Below are 15,225 nucleotides of genomic sequence, written 5' to 3' on the forward strand. Positions count from 1 at the left end.
ATGCCTGATCTTCTCTGCCCCGCCCCCCCAATTATCAAAAGCTATTACTTCAAACGCCAAGAGGGTAAAGAAAAGACAGCCCAGCTGTAGACCAACCCTGTACAGGGACAAAGACCATAATCCAGTATCGGTACTGGGCAATAGCAGGACCTATGAACTGAGAGACCAATTACAGCTTCTACCTGGCGAAGGACCCAACAACAGTGACAGTTTTAGTTCAAGGAAAGGTCTGCAACCCAAGTGGAATGAGAGAAGCACTAGTAGGGATTGTCTAAATCAGGTCCCTACAGAGCCACCAAGTCAGGATGGCACCAATGACCCTTATTTTTAGAACTACAGAAGATCAAACAACAAAAACAAAATGACAGAACACAGACAGGCTGGCAACTCTTGAGTAAAGCAGCTATACAGTGTCCAGAAAGCCAAGGATTTAATTCCCTGCATAACAAACAAACAACCCACAAACAACTCCATCAAGTAAAACAAACAGAAAGAAGGAACCTTTACAACCAGGTGGAAACATTTTGACCCTCAATCAACCAGTCCTGCTTACACCGAAGCTACTGGGTGGATGTAAAAGTGTGCCCTTAAAGCCATCTTGTTTCAATATGTAGTTAAAAAAAAAGTACTTCTGTATATGGGTGGTTTTGTCTGCATGTACATTTACATACCAAAAGAGGGAACTGAATCCCAAGGGACTACCATGTGGGTGCTGGGAATTGAACTCAGGACCTCTGGAAACAGGGCTTTTAAGCGCTGAGCCATCCCTCCAACCCCCTCAATACGCACTCTTACTTGATGTTTCTAGACCTCTGAGTATCCAGGCTAACTGAACACACTCCAATTGCAACAGTAAATATAACAGTCAGCCAACTAACCATTCCCCACTGTAGTCTCTCTCTCACTCACGTTCCTATCTTAACCATAGGGACCTAACACTTCTCTATATAATAATTTAGTCCACAATTGGTGGTGAGGCATATTCATAACCCCAGCACTTGGAGCAAGCATTCAAGGCTAGCTTAAGCTAAATATATCAAGCTAGAGGCTATGAGAGAGGCAATCTCAAAACAAAAACAACAATAACAAAAAACATGGTCGCATGGGTGAGATGGCTTACTTGCTGTGCAAGCCTGTGGACCCAAGTTTGATCCCTAGAACCAATGAAAGAACCCACTCCTGAGATCTGTACTCTAATTTTCACAGATATACTCCACTTACACTAAAGAAAATACTAAAACTATTCTAGGATCTGCATCTGAAGCAATGAACACATACCCTTTTTTTTTTAAAAAAAGATTTTTTTTTATTTTATGTGTTTTGTATGCATGCATGTCTGTTTGAGGATGTTGGATTCCCTGGAGGCAGAGTTACAGGTAGTCTGTAAGCTGCCACCTGGGTTCTGGGAACAGAACTCATGTCCTCTGGAAGAACAGCCAGTGCTCTTAATTGCTGAGCCATCATTCCAGTCCCCATACTTTACTTCCTACTATTCTTACGTTTGAATTAAAATACCAGTAAGGCGTATATATTTGCACTTACCTTGTATAGGGTCTTTCTTCATAGCCCTGGCTGTCCTTGAACTCAAGAGACCCACCTGCCTCTGCCTCCCCAGTGCTAGGTTAAAAGGCATGTGCCATTATACTGTATTTGTATCTTTTTTTTCTTTGTAAATAAACCCTACAAAGCCTTGCTAGAGTATTTCACATCTAGCAAGCCACCCTATCAAAAGGCTCCTTTCAGTCTGGAAGCGATCACCTACCACTGGGAAGCAGTTCACCCTTTCCTGTCAGCATGGGGAGAGCCCTTCAGGCGCTCCCACAGAAGCTGCTCTAACATCTTTCCCTCTTATCCCCCCTCTCTACTGCAACCACCAGTGACTGATTCTGGCCACCCAGGGGCAGAATGTTCTTGATTAGATAAAACTGCAACAAGACAGATTAAATAGAATCCAGGAGCTAGAGAGACAGCTCAAAGGTTGCTTTCAAAGAGAACCTAGGTGGGGTTCCCAACACCCATACAGCAGTTCACAACTGTCTGTAACCCCAGTTCTAGGGGATCAGATGCCCTTTTAGGGTTTCTGAGGCCACCAGGTACAATATAGTGCAGACACGCAAGCAAAATGTTCACAAACACAAATTAAAAAATGTGAAGAAAAATTTAGGTCTAAGCCGGGCGGTGGTGGCGCACGCCTTTAATCCCAGCACTCGGGAGGCAGAGGCAGGCGGATCTCTGTGAGTTAGAGACCAGCCTGGTCTACAGAGCTAGTTCCAGGACAGGCTCCAAAGACACAGAGAAACCCTGTCTCGAAAAAACCAAAAAAAAAAAAAAAAAAAAAAACCAAGAAAAATTTAGGTCTAATACTTGCATGGTGATTTGAGTTCAATCCTTGGGACCCACATGATGGAAAAAGACAGAACTCACTCCTATAGTCAATTCTCTGACCTCCACACATGCGTCATGGCACCCCCAATAAACAAATGTATTTAAGCCTGTGATGACATAAATGTACTGTTTTCAGAACCACTGTTAGACATCAAACTTTCAAATAAAAGACATTTCCCTCTTCTTACCTCTACCACCTAACTGATCAATTCTTTTGCCAACCCTTGTCACCTCCTCAGTGATCTTCAAGTCATTCCTCAATAGATTCGTCAATTTCCCTGGTTGGCCCCATGTGAACCCCTTACTCTGGATGTGACAAATGCAGGTGACAGAGAGTGACACTAATTCTAGACATTACTTTAAATTAATGCTTCTAAAATAGCTATGGTTGGCAAAAGCCACTTCTCACATTTACAGGTAACTAGGAGAGAAAATACCACACCTGAGGTGCTGTGCCAGAAACACCACTGCCACAGCTGCACCAGCCCCAAACCCAGGAGTTCAATCAAGAATTTGCACACATCTAAGGTCAGCTAGATGATCCCTTAACATCCAAAAGAGAACAAGCACACAGCTGAGGACAAGGCGTGCTCTCACATCAGCTGGGATGCTAATGGCTACTAAGTAAACGACACTGAAGGTTTTTTCCTTTAAAAAAAAAAAAGTTAAACTTGTGTATGTAGGACACACATGGGCAGGTCAGAAAATGGCTTTTAAGAGTGGGTCTCAGGAATGAGCCATCTTGAAGAAATCTTTCTATTCAATTCATAACGCTACTGTTTCAGAAACAGAAAATGGTATCCCTGACAGCTTTTCTTCAGTGCTAGCTGAAATCCAGTGTCTTATACTCTACCACTGAGCGTTACACCCTCTACCCAAGCACGTGACAACTTTTCAAAAACCAAGTGTCTTCTATCACTCTAAACTACTGAACTGCATGGTATAACTGAGAAAGCTGTTACCAAAGCAAAACCCCAAAATATAAAGTAAAATTCTTACATCCCTCAAAGGCATGACAACACAATATAGAATCTTTTAGATTTTTATGCACATTAATTAAATTTTCCTTTTTGTGTTAAGAGACTAGACCCATATTAATGCATAGGCTAAGTGTTATACCTCAATAATGTTTTTCCTTTTTACAATCTATTTGGGAGAGCATGCCTGTAATCCCAGCATTTGAAAAGTGAAGGCAAGAATTTCAGTTCAGCCGGGCGATGGTGGCGCACGCCTTTAATCCCAGCACTTGGGAGGCAGAGGCAGGCGGATCTCTGTGAGTTCGAGACCAGCCTGGTCTACAGAGCTAGTTCCAGGACAGGCTCCAAAGCCGCAGAGAAACCCTGTCTCGAAAAACCAAAAAAAAAAAAAAAAAAAAAAAAAAAAAAAGAATTTCAGTTCAAGTTCATCCTGGACTACATCTGACCTGGTCTCAAAAGACAAGAAATAATCTAGTATCAGAGATGGGTCAGCAGTTAACTATACTTGCTGCTCTTGCAGAAGACAAGGCTTCAGTTTCTAGCACCCACACTGAGTGGCTCACAATCACCTGTAATTCTACTTCCACAGGCAACTGGACAACTTCTAGTGGCTTCCCTGGACATTACTGCACTCATGTGGCACACATACAGACAAACACACATTTAAAAAAAAGGCTGGCATTGAGATGGTCAGTGGTTAAGAGGTAACAGCTGCTTTTCCAGAGGTTCCCGAATTCAATTCCCAGCAACTACAAGGTGGCTCACAGGCATCTATAATAGGACCTGATGCCCTCTCCGGTCACACAGGCATACACGCAAATAGAGCACTCATATACTTAAAATACATAAACATTTAAAAGCAAAACAATTCAAGGTCAACACAACAACATTATGTACGCATAGCCCTGGCTGGCTTCCTATGCACAGAGATCTACCTTCTTTTGCCTCTCAAGTGCTGGGATTAGAAACTTGTGCCAACATACCTGAAGCCTGAAGGAGATTAATTTTTTTTTTTTTTGAAGATAGGGTTTCTCTGTGTAGCTCAGGTTGTCCTGGAATTCACCATGTAGACCAGGGAGATAATTTTAAACAGTAATCGGTGTTCAAAAACCAGGGGAATCACTGACGGCTCTTAGTCAAAAAAAAAAAAAAAAAGGTGATTACTGTACACCTGTTAGGATTTTCTGGACTAGGATGAGTCTCTAGAGCAAGATCCTGGATACAATCTAGAAGGGAGATCTTGGCACATATACAGAACACTCTAGACACTGTTAGCGAGTTATTTTGCTGAAATAAAGCAAATGGAATCTGTCTGGGTGGCCCCAAAACTTTTAAGTACTAAATAAAACAAAAATCAAAAAATCCCAGCCAGCTTTCTTGGCAAATTGGCTCCACTTTTAGACACCAAGAGCAATGCAGTGTATCATTAACAATGAAGGTCTTAATGCCCTCTGCCTCAGAAGACAGATTACAAGTTTGATCATGCTTTTGTTTGGCAAAATTGAGCATGTGAATTCGCACAGACAACCCTCAGAAATATCCCATGCGTTGAATTTAAATTTCACTCTTCATTTCTTTCTAGTAGTTTCAGGAGTTTAACTTCAATAGAAGGGAAAAGTGAAACGGGAGCATTCTCAAGTGCACAGACCCTCACAACTGCTGCATACCAAGAAACTACCCAATGATAAACTATTTAGCAATAACCTGCTCCTCACATCAACAGCTATCAAAATTACAATGACACTGTTTTAGCAGTTTTCATTTTAGATGATCACCATGGGTGATTTTAAACATTCAATTTTTTTCGTTGTTACTTCCTAATTGTAATTTTGCTACTGTTATGAACTGTAAGGTAAATATCTGGTATGTGACCCCTTATGGGGTTGAGACCCACAGGTTGAGAACAGCTACCTAAGACATAAGACACCTTTTCCTTATTCAAGACAAATACCATCCATTAAAAAAGACATTCTTGACATCCCTGCCACCTATTATTAGTGGCTGCTACAAAGCAGGAGCTCAAGAAACGGACCAAATGATCAAGGCCTTGCCCGCTCAAGGCTCACAGACAGGACACCCACAAACAACAGCAAAAGAAGCGCTAGTCAGAAACATCTTCACAAGTAGCAGCTGCTAATGGGGCCTGCCTCCAAGCTAGTGAGCATGGCCATGGTGCCAGAGGCAGGGAAGCCAAGTCCTAGCAAGTCCTACACTGAGTTTGAATGACCACCCTGCAAAGGCAAAGTTGGAAAAGTGGGTTGATGATTAGATAGGGGCCCTGAATGTGAGGTTACAGTCTGCTGCCAGGTCTACTTACAGGAAAGAGAAAGCCACACACACCAACACACTAACATGGGTTTTTGTGTAATTAAACCTAGACAAGTCAGGCAAGGACGAAGTTATATTCCCGATACTCAAGAAGTGACATTTTAAAGGCATTTTAATAGTTTCAGTCTGGTTGTCTGTGATACCAGAATTAGATGATGTGAGAACCACTCGAGGCATTGTTAAGAACATTGGACTCACTCACTCGTCTCTCAAAGGCCTGTGAAGTTACCAGTGCATTAAGTGTGAGGTAAGACAGTGAGGGCGCAGCAAAAGAAGGGCACAGAACTATTTCAGGTGCAACTTATGGCAAAACTTTTTTGTCTCTTTCAGTGGGACAGTTGTGTTCACAGACCAAAACATACCTGGTTTGATATATAGACTTCAATGTCAAACTTCTTGAGAGATAGGGTTGTTAATAAAGCTGCTATTTGCTAGAAAAGATGGTAAAATGCAGTGAGTGACTGAAAATCTACCCAGGAACCAAACAGATCTGTGTGTTGAGTCCCTTGCTCTGTCACATACTAGCCCTGTGACCCTAAAAATGTCACTTAGCCTTTAGAAGTCTATTTCCTAAAGTGATATGACAGGACTGGATAGAGCGATCTAAGCTCTTGCAGGACTCAAGTTTGGTTCCCAGTACTTATGGAAGCAGATGTGTTTTTCTAGACTCTACAGGTACCCACAGAAATGTAGCACATGCTCACAGATATACAGACAAACACATTAGAAATAAATCTAAATCTTTGCCCAGTGTGGTGGTGTACAGCTTCATTCCAGCAGTTAGGAGAAAGAGGCAAGTGGATCTCCGAGTTTGAAGCCAGCCAAACTATACAGTTGAGACCCTGCATCAAAAGAAAAACACACACAATCCCACTGTTCAAATGTCAGGATTAAGCCAGGCCAAAACAGTTCTCATTATTTCCTCAAGTCAGATCAGATACTTTGAAAATTCTAATAACCTTGTAGAAAACCTAGGCTATCGTATTCCTGAGAACCAGCTGTAGTTGCCACAGTAACTTCTCTCTGTAGACAGTATAATATGCACCTGTACTCACAGACACACTTCAGTATTTTTTGGCAATAATTTAGGCAGACTTATTTGAATCATTCATGTTAGCACATTCTTGTCTTAATATCCAGTGGTACTTCAAATGCTTATCTAACGGAACTTTTGCACACACTTCACACCTAAATAAGTACTTTTAAGATTCATATTCCCAAGGAACAAAGTGAAACAGAGACAATGTGAAAGGTGAGAAACAAGGTCTTACCTTAGCCCCTCATCAATTTAAGAACTATTATTTTATTTGAAAAGATGACATCTCAGTGAAATCATCTTTAAAAAGAAAATCTGGATTAGGACGCACATTAAGAGATGTGCCTAGACTTAGTGAATGATAGGGAAGGTGCCCCAACCCATCTCATTGTAAACATGACTGTACAAGGCAGGGACATATCAAGAGTAGTCAGATGCTTGTGAAGAGCTCCACAGGCTTAGAGGCACTTCCTTGTCAGTATAGTATAGTGACAACCTGCTTTAAGAGGAACCTGAAAAAGAGCAATCTGAAAACTCAGTTGACTTATGCACAGCAAGTGTCAGGAGAGCAAAGAAAGCATCCTTGTATCTCAATGCTGTGTGACTAAGTTATTTTAATACTCTTAGTTTATCTATCAAAACCACTCAAGGAATAACTTTTCACAGCAATGAGAAATTATTTTCTGCCATGCTATCAAGCTGTTTTTCTAAACCACCCCTTAGAGTCAAGGCATGCTTTTGAGACAGGATTTTGCACTTCTCAGGCTGGCCTTTAACTTCTCATGTAGCTGAAGAATAGTAATTTCCCATCCTCCTGCCCCTACTTCCTGGGTATCGAGAATACAGGAAAGCTATGTATCACACACAGGGATTCTGCAGTGCTAGCAATTCAAGGCAGCCCCCCGCCCCCCCCCCAAAAAAAACTTTTGGAATGTAGCAGTTCTCACCACTTGCTGGGGCAACCAGAGGCTTTTCATTTGCCTTTTGTGCCTGCTGTTTTTAATGATTTGGGACACTTTTTGCACCACAGCATAGCTCACCTTTCACAGGAGTAAGAACTCTATCTACTCAGAATTCACAACTGCAATTTAAAATTTAAATAGAAGCCGAACAGCACCACATGTAAGGTTTTCCTGGTTTATTGTTTCAAGAGACCAATCACAAAGCTCTCCAGTCAGCAGCTCCTACAAAGAGAACATTACAGACTCCCACAGGAAGCACAGGCTCAGTAGTTTGGAAGGAGAGGACAAAAGCTGCAATTCGCTCAGCAGAGTGAAAGCAGGAACCAGACAACCCAAAGCGCTGGGGTGAAGCAGCAGGACCTAAGCAAACTCCCCTTTCGGACCTTGGCCAGGTTAACTCCAGAAGTACTACTGCAACCCATACACCTCACACCCAGACTCTTGCCAGGATGTGACCTGGTTAATCAGAACCCATGCAGGTCCATGGGTGTAAGTAGACAGCAGCCAACAAGCCAATAGCTTACAGAAGCATCTAGTGTCCCAAGTACTGGCTGGAAAGATGGCTCAGAGTTATGGCTCCTCTAGGACCCAAGTTGAATTCCCATCACCCACAGTTCACAACTACCTGTAACTCCAGCTTTAGGAGATCCAACATCCTCCCTTCCAATTTCCACAGGCATCAGGCATACACACACGGTTCAGACATGTACAGACAAAACACTCAGACACATAAAATAAAATAATCCAATAAATAAATAGCCTTAAAGTGTTCCAAGCACAGGCCTGAACATCTGACAGAGCTGGTCAGATGTAGTAGAACTTTGATTCTCTACTTAAAAAACAAAGACAGTGTTCAAAGAATGGTTTTTTAAACACTAGAAATCCGAACTGATAAAACATTTACATTTCACTCTTCTTTTTACTTATTTTTAATTGTGTATTCATGTGTATCTGTGTGGGGGTGAGGGCATAAACCGATGGAGACCAGAAGGTGGATGGATACTCCGGAGCTGGAGTTACAGGTGGTTCTGAGGCCCATGACAAGGGTGCTGGCTGGGAACTCTGGTTCTCTATAGGACATATCATCTCTCCAGCCCTAATCTTACCTATACTCTAAAACTGAGTAATGGGTCCCTATCCCTACCAAAGGCTACCAGCCATGTCACATGAGAATTGACGCTTAACTCCCACCAGGAGTCAATTACAAATCTATACACCCTAGCCTAATGAGAAAGTTTCATGATGTATAGAGATTCAGCCTTCCTTCAAAAGCTATTTCCCAAAGTCTTATGCACTCTTCTTATTCCCCAAACACAGTTCTGGGTCACTGTGATCTTCTTCCCAAGTTCCAGGATTGCTCTACCAACTAACTGTCTTGGAAGGGAAAGATGAGCAACACTAGGGAAACATGGGAGTGCCTCTCAAATGGCAAAGGACTATGATCACACGTGGAGACGAAGGAATCTGAATAGTACTCATCTTACACTTTTCACTGACAAGACGACGACTGAGGCTCACATTCTGTCTGAGACCACCCTTCCCACCCCACACATCCTCTGCACAATCAAGTTGATGTAGCCACTACACATTTTAGGAAGCAGGCTAATACATTAGAATCTTTCCTTACAATGGGACAGAATACGGTCTCACTAAATTGGAAGATAGAAAGGCAGGTAGGTCGTGAAAAGGGCAGGTGGGAGGAGCATTAAGACACTCAAAAACAACAATGCCAACCCTCTATCTGAATAAGCTAAGTAAACAAAAGCCCATGGCCACAAAGCCTGAGCAAGACTTGGATGGCTTATTTAAGTGGGAGTTTCCACAAAAAGATAGGAAATGCCAATTTGCAAACAAGTCAATAACCCTACTGAAGTATCCATTTGGTTAGCTAGCATTAGCTTATACTAACTTCATAAACCACACTCCCATACTGACAACATGAAAAACAATACGAACTTCAGCAAGGGATGTGACATTAGCTGCAGGGGCAACAGCACAAGTCCTTACAAAACCTAGGGAAAAGTCTTCCAAGTTTATGTAACACCAACAAAATGTCAAATTCTTTCAGTCTCACTAAAATTATCCACATTAGGGAGCAACTTTCCCCCTACATGTCTTCTGGGCAAGCCAATGAAAACTAAACTCTTATTGAAAAGTATTTTAGCTTCCAAAAAGTACAAGAGACTTTATGACATGTGTTTTGACTTGAGCAAGTAGCTTACTGTAAAACAGTCAAGGACACTATAGGGAAAACAACAAATGATCTTCTAGTGTCAAAAAATTAAAGTTTCAATTTTTCTTTATGTTATGTTAAAAATTGCCAGAAACCACATTTCTAATACTTAAAAAAAGACACACCAAAAAGACATCACTTAAATTTGTCAAGTTTTTCATTCTTTTAACTACCAAATAGTAGCCCCTACTTTTTCATTTAAAATAGACCAGCTATTTCTCAAGTTATAACTTTTCACAACTGAATTTGTATTGTAGATGTCAACATTTAGATAATCAGCCACCATCATTCTGAATATTTTTGTGTTTTAAAGACTGAATACTTTTTAACAGTTATTTAAGAGATTTGCTACAAAGAAGTTAACAAGTTTCATCTGTGGTATACTGTATACATCTACACCTTCAGTAATTAAACTTATTGGTCAATTAAGCTTTTGTGGAAACAAAATCTGTTCAACATTGTCAATTTTTTTTCTGACTTTGGTTTAAGGAGAAAAAGCAAAATGAGTCCATGTGGGTGTTTTATAAAATCAACCAATGACTTTAACAACCTTACTGACTGCATTTCCTATGCAAGGTCTTGAGAACCAAGATTTAAAATCTGGTTATTTTCAACACCTAGCAGAAAAAAAATCAAGATAAGAGAGTTCAACAGAATCCTCACTTTCCCTTTCCTACTCTAGTCAACTGAAGCTGTTCAGAACATCCTTAGTTCATAGACTATAAATCTCAGCTTTCACTGGGCTAGAGATGGCTCAGCTCTCAAGCGCACTGCTGCTGTTGCACAGGACCAAGTTCGATTCCCAGCACCCACACAGCAGCTCACAACCATCAGTAACTCCAGTTCCAGGGGAATCCACTGCTCTCTTCTGGTCTCCACAGGCAATGCATGCACACAATGCACATAAATACAAAACACACATCTAAAAACAAATTTCCACTTTCAAACTCAAACAGTGCCAGCCCCCCCCCCTTCATGTCAAACCCAATTAACTGCTCAAACTGAAGAGCACACACATTCTCACAGCTCACAAGGTTCTCTGAAGGAAAAATGACCACCACAAGGATACTGGCTAGCACTATATTTCACTTATTAGAAAGAACAAAATCACATCCGCAAACTGTCTTCAAACATATATTCAAACTTTATTATTATTCATTTTAAGAATTAGGTAACTAGGGCTGGAGAGATGGCTCAGCAAGGTTAAGAGTATTGGTTGTTCTTTTAAAGAACCCAGGTCCAATTCCCAGCAGCACCCACAATAGCAGTTTATAATTGTCTGTAACTCCAGATCCAGGGGGATCTGGCATCCTCACACAGGAACAAACTCAATGTACATAAAAAATAATTCCTTAAAAAAAAAAACAAACGTAGCTATCAAATAGTAGCTTACAGGTCAAAATGACATGCCTAACAAATACTAATACAGTATGTCAAGATGCCTAACAAGCCTATTTGTATTTAATGTTGGATCCCATAAACATGAAAAATGAGTGAATGAATATAGTGTGAATCCGATGCAGTCTCAGAGCAATACTGGCAGCAAGGCACCTCCTTTCACTCAGCAAAATGTTACCTGCTGGCAACTAACAAAAAAAAAATCATTTTCAGGAGCTAAATGGTTAACTATATATCATATATATCCATTTGGAATCCCATAAATTTATCTTGGCATGTCTATGTAGGAGGTTTGTACTAGTAGAATAAAGTAGCCACAGGTGTATCAACACCCACTGTCAAAAGTCCCAAGCAAGAACAAGTTGCATGGAAATCAGATCAGTCTAGAGCTCCTACCAGACTGTCTCCATCTCTACCCATGCTCCATTCTTCCCAGTCCCTTTGAATCAAGTAATTAAGGCTTTCAGAAGCTTAACAAGTCTTGAGTTTAGCTACTTAAAACTCTATGTCCAATCGTGCAGAAAGCAAATGACTATAATGCCACCATCAAGTTAAAATTTTCTCTTAAAAGAGCTGTATTTCTTAAATGTTCAGAACCTACTACTGCAACCAGCTCTAAGTGGTTCCTTGAGGAACGTGCTAAGCTGAAATTTTGGAAGTGTAGGTTTGGTGGTGACCAAGGAGGAAGTCTCCAGCTTCCCAGATGCTGCAGTCCCCACCCTCCAAAATGATATACCCACCGGTGTGAATTGACAATGTAGTCCAAAGAGCAAAGCGGGAAATGAAGTCCAGATCCTCAAAATGGCAGTACAGGGAATACCCACTAGGCCACCTATCAGTTCAGTACAAAAAGTGCAACCCTGTGCATCACGATGTAAAAGTTTGGGCCTAGGTTTCGTACGGTGCATCCCACACCTATGGAAATAACAACAGGAGTAAAATCTACAGAAATCCACACACCCTAAAAAAGTGGGTGTGCACCAAGACTGGTGTCAACACTTGCAAAGGCCGTTGGCTTCTGAGATAATGTACTGCTGGAAGGCTGAAGTTGGAAGGCAACAAAAATTTGCAATCAACTCTACTAAGTTGGACAATGAAGAACTCAATGGGGACCTGATGTTTACCAACAAAGCTTTGCAAATCATGACACCCATCTCTCATGGCTATGAAAACCACCACCCCCAAAAAACCTCTCAAGAATGACATTTCACTCTCAAAAGAGTTGGAGAGATTTGGACTGACCAGTGATACTTCAAGCCCATTACTTGCAGGCTTTAAACAACCCCCTTTACCATCTGGCCTAGAAAAGAGAAGTCGACACATTCCAACCTTAAGGTGAAAGGATTCTCGAGAAAGGGAACCTATGACCTAAGGATGCGCACCAAGATGACTGATCAGCAACCAAAGTTTAAGGGTGAATAGTTTGGAAAGAGTAAAAAAGAACTTTCCAAACGTTGAAGTGACTTTCTTAAAGAAAATCTCTCTTTAGACTTAATCCTTCGCCATGTTGCTGTCAGCTCAAGTGCAAGTCTTGCTGGGCCCATTTTCGCGTGGTCTGTAGAAGGCGCTGTTAGGCACATCCTGTTCTAGTTCTGGGGCCCTTCCCCCCACTCTGCAGCCTTACCCAGTGCAGAGAATGCGCCCCCTACTGACTCCAACACTCACTGCCTTTAACCGACTTGGCTGCGGTGCATTTTGGGTGGGGGCTGATATTTTCTTCATGGCCATAAACCAGAAGCAACAATGCAGATTTATAAAGAAACTGTACAAAGCTATCCAAGAGACCCCCCCCACACCATTTTGAAGGTTCAAGATACAGGCACAAGAAACATCAGGGATGGGAACTGGGCGTCTGGGGCTGGACAGCATTAAAATGGCTAACACAGGAAACAGTCTAATTCTTTTTCCCTCCTAAGCCTTTGTCTGTGAAATGGGGTTATGACAACAACTGTCCAGAGGAACTAGTGGTTGAAGAGCACTGAGAAGATACTTGGGGTGTGTGGCAGAGAGCGAGGCTAAAATGGGTATTAGACTCCAGAGCCCGATCTTAGACAGAAGAGGAAGAGAAGCAATCGCGCCTTTTCTACCAGACAGGCATCCAGGTTGGGGGGTGGGGGGAGAGAAGGGTAGGCAGCCCAGAGGAAAGAGGCGGCGAATAAGAGGGTGCTCAAAGAACTACTCCCCATTCATTGCATTCGACAAACATCTTTTCGCGGCTTTCTGGATTTCCATTTTCTGACTGCAAAGTTGAGGCTCAGAAAAGCTCTAAAGAGGCAGTGCTGACCAGGAGGCTGAGATTGAGAGCAGGACTGGTGAAGGACTGTGGTTGGCAGGATGGGAGGGAAGCTGGCATGTTGTTGGGGTGGCAAAGACTTTCACTCCGTGCCATGCACTCCCCGCCCCCCGGGCCTTTCCCTTCCCCCCCAAGCCTAGGGTGGGCAGACCTGGCAGAAGGCAGGTTCCGGGGGCTGGGGGCGTGCGTGTGTGTGGGGGGGGAAGGGGCGGGAGGGGATTAGTTCTGGGGGGACGAGAGAGCGGGGTACTGCTGGGGGCGGGGTGCGGGAAGATGCCACCAGCCGCAAAAGCCTCGGGCGGCCGGCGGCCTCGCGGGGCGGAGAAGGGGGTCGGGCTGCAGGAGGGCAGAGGCCGGTCCAGAGCGGTGTGTGCGCGCGAAGTACAATGACCGCGCCCGGGGCCGGAGGCTGGCAGGGCAGGGCCACGGGCTTACCTTGGCTCGGCCTCGAGGCGTGCGCGGGGCCGGCGTGCTCCGGGGCCCGGCGGCGGGCGGGCGGCGGCACGGCGATGGCGGCGAGGACGCGCCCGGGGCCTCGTCGCGCGCGGGCTCCGGCTCGAGCCGCGGCCGCGGCTGCTGCCGGGGGGCGCGGCGGGCGCAGCAGAGCGGCGGGCGGCGGCGCGGGCAGTGCAGACAAAGGAGGGGCGGAGGGCGGCGGAGGGCGTGGGGCCGCGGCTTCACCGTCGCGGGCGGGCGGCGACAGCCGCGCGGCTCCTCGGCGGCGGGGACCGAGAGAGGGAGCTGTGTCTGAGGAGACGCCAAATCCCCCCGAGCGCGGCGCGGAGGGGGAGGGGGCCAAGATGGCGGCGGCCGGGGGGCGGGCGCTCAGCTCATGGGTCCCGGCGGCGGCGGCGGGTAGACCGGGCCGGTGGTGGTGGCGGCTGCGGCGGGCGGGGGAGGGGGCTGGTCCCGCGTCTCCCCTCAGCAGACAATACAAGCGCTTCGGAGCGAGTCCCCGAACCTGCCCTAGCCAAAATGGCGGCCGAGAAAGAGCGGAAGTGACGTAAGACCCTCATTAGCATAAGAGGACTCATTGTCCAGCTTAGTGGGGGGGGCGGTGGGAGCCAGCGCCCCCCTGCACGGGGACCCCCCAGGGACTGCACTCCGGCCCTCTGCTGCGCGGACCCCTACTTCTCTTATGGGCGGGTGCCTTCAGCACCCCAGCCTCGCCTGGGGAGATTATATAATCCCCACTGAGGGGGAGCTCTCGCGAGAACTTGGAGGATTTGCCATTGACCCACTAGGAGGCGCCGTGGATAATGGCCGCAGTGCGCTCTTGGGTGCTTTCCTCTGGCCGCAGCGCCGCCGGCGGAGGCAGAAGCAGTGGGCCGCAGCACAATCAGTCAGGTGGCTGTGCTGGGGATCCCTGCGCGGGCCCATCTGGGCCTGGACTACATCTGGAGGGAGGGTGCACGGGCAGCCCCGAAGCTCCACGTGCTCACAGAGCGTGCTCTCACAGGCTGAGGCAAGGCGAAGGGTTGAGCCCGATGCCTCCAGTCTTAAACGAGGTGTGATGCCCTCGTGCTTCACACATTCTCTTGAGATGACATAGCTCTGGGGCCGTCAACTCTTCCAGTGGACTGTTGTGGGATAATAGATGGACAGGGGCTCAA

General features: G+C 44.8%; 1 protein-coding gene across 4 annotated transcripts in view; it reads right to left on the bottom strand.

Moving 5' to 3' along the window:
• Positions 1-14,707, bottom strand: part of Adnp (activity dependent neuroprotector homeobox) — a 28,153-nt gene extending 13,446 nt beyond the window's left edge. Inside the window, exons 1-2 of one of the 4 annotated variants that reach the window (XM_075963152.1) lie at positions 14,048-14,707; positions 12,060-12,234 (exon numbers count right to left, since the gene is read on the bottom strand). The gene's annotated coding sequence lies outside the window, so the exon portion shown is untranslated. Of the gene's footprint in view, positions 1-4,345; positions 4,476-12,059; positions 12,235-14,047 lie in introns of those variants that run through there. The other 3 variants (XM_075963151.1, XM_075963154.1, XM_075963153.1) reach the window with 3 other exon arrangements.
• Positions 14,708-15,225: the final 518 nt, after the last annotated feature.

This window comes from Microtus pennsylvanicus, chromosome 2, assembly GCF_037038515.1.
Source record: "Microtus pennsylvanicus isolate mMicPen1 chromosome 2, mMicPen1.hap1, whole genome shotgun sequence".
In the NCBI taxonomy this organism is placed as follows: Eukaryota; Metazoa; Chordata; class Mammalia; order Rodentia; family Cricetidae; genus Microtus; species Microtus pennsylvanicus.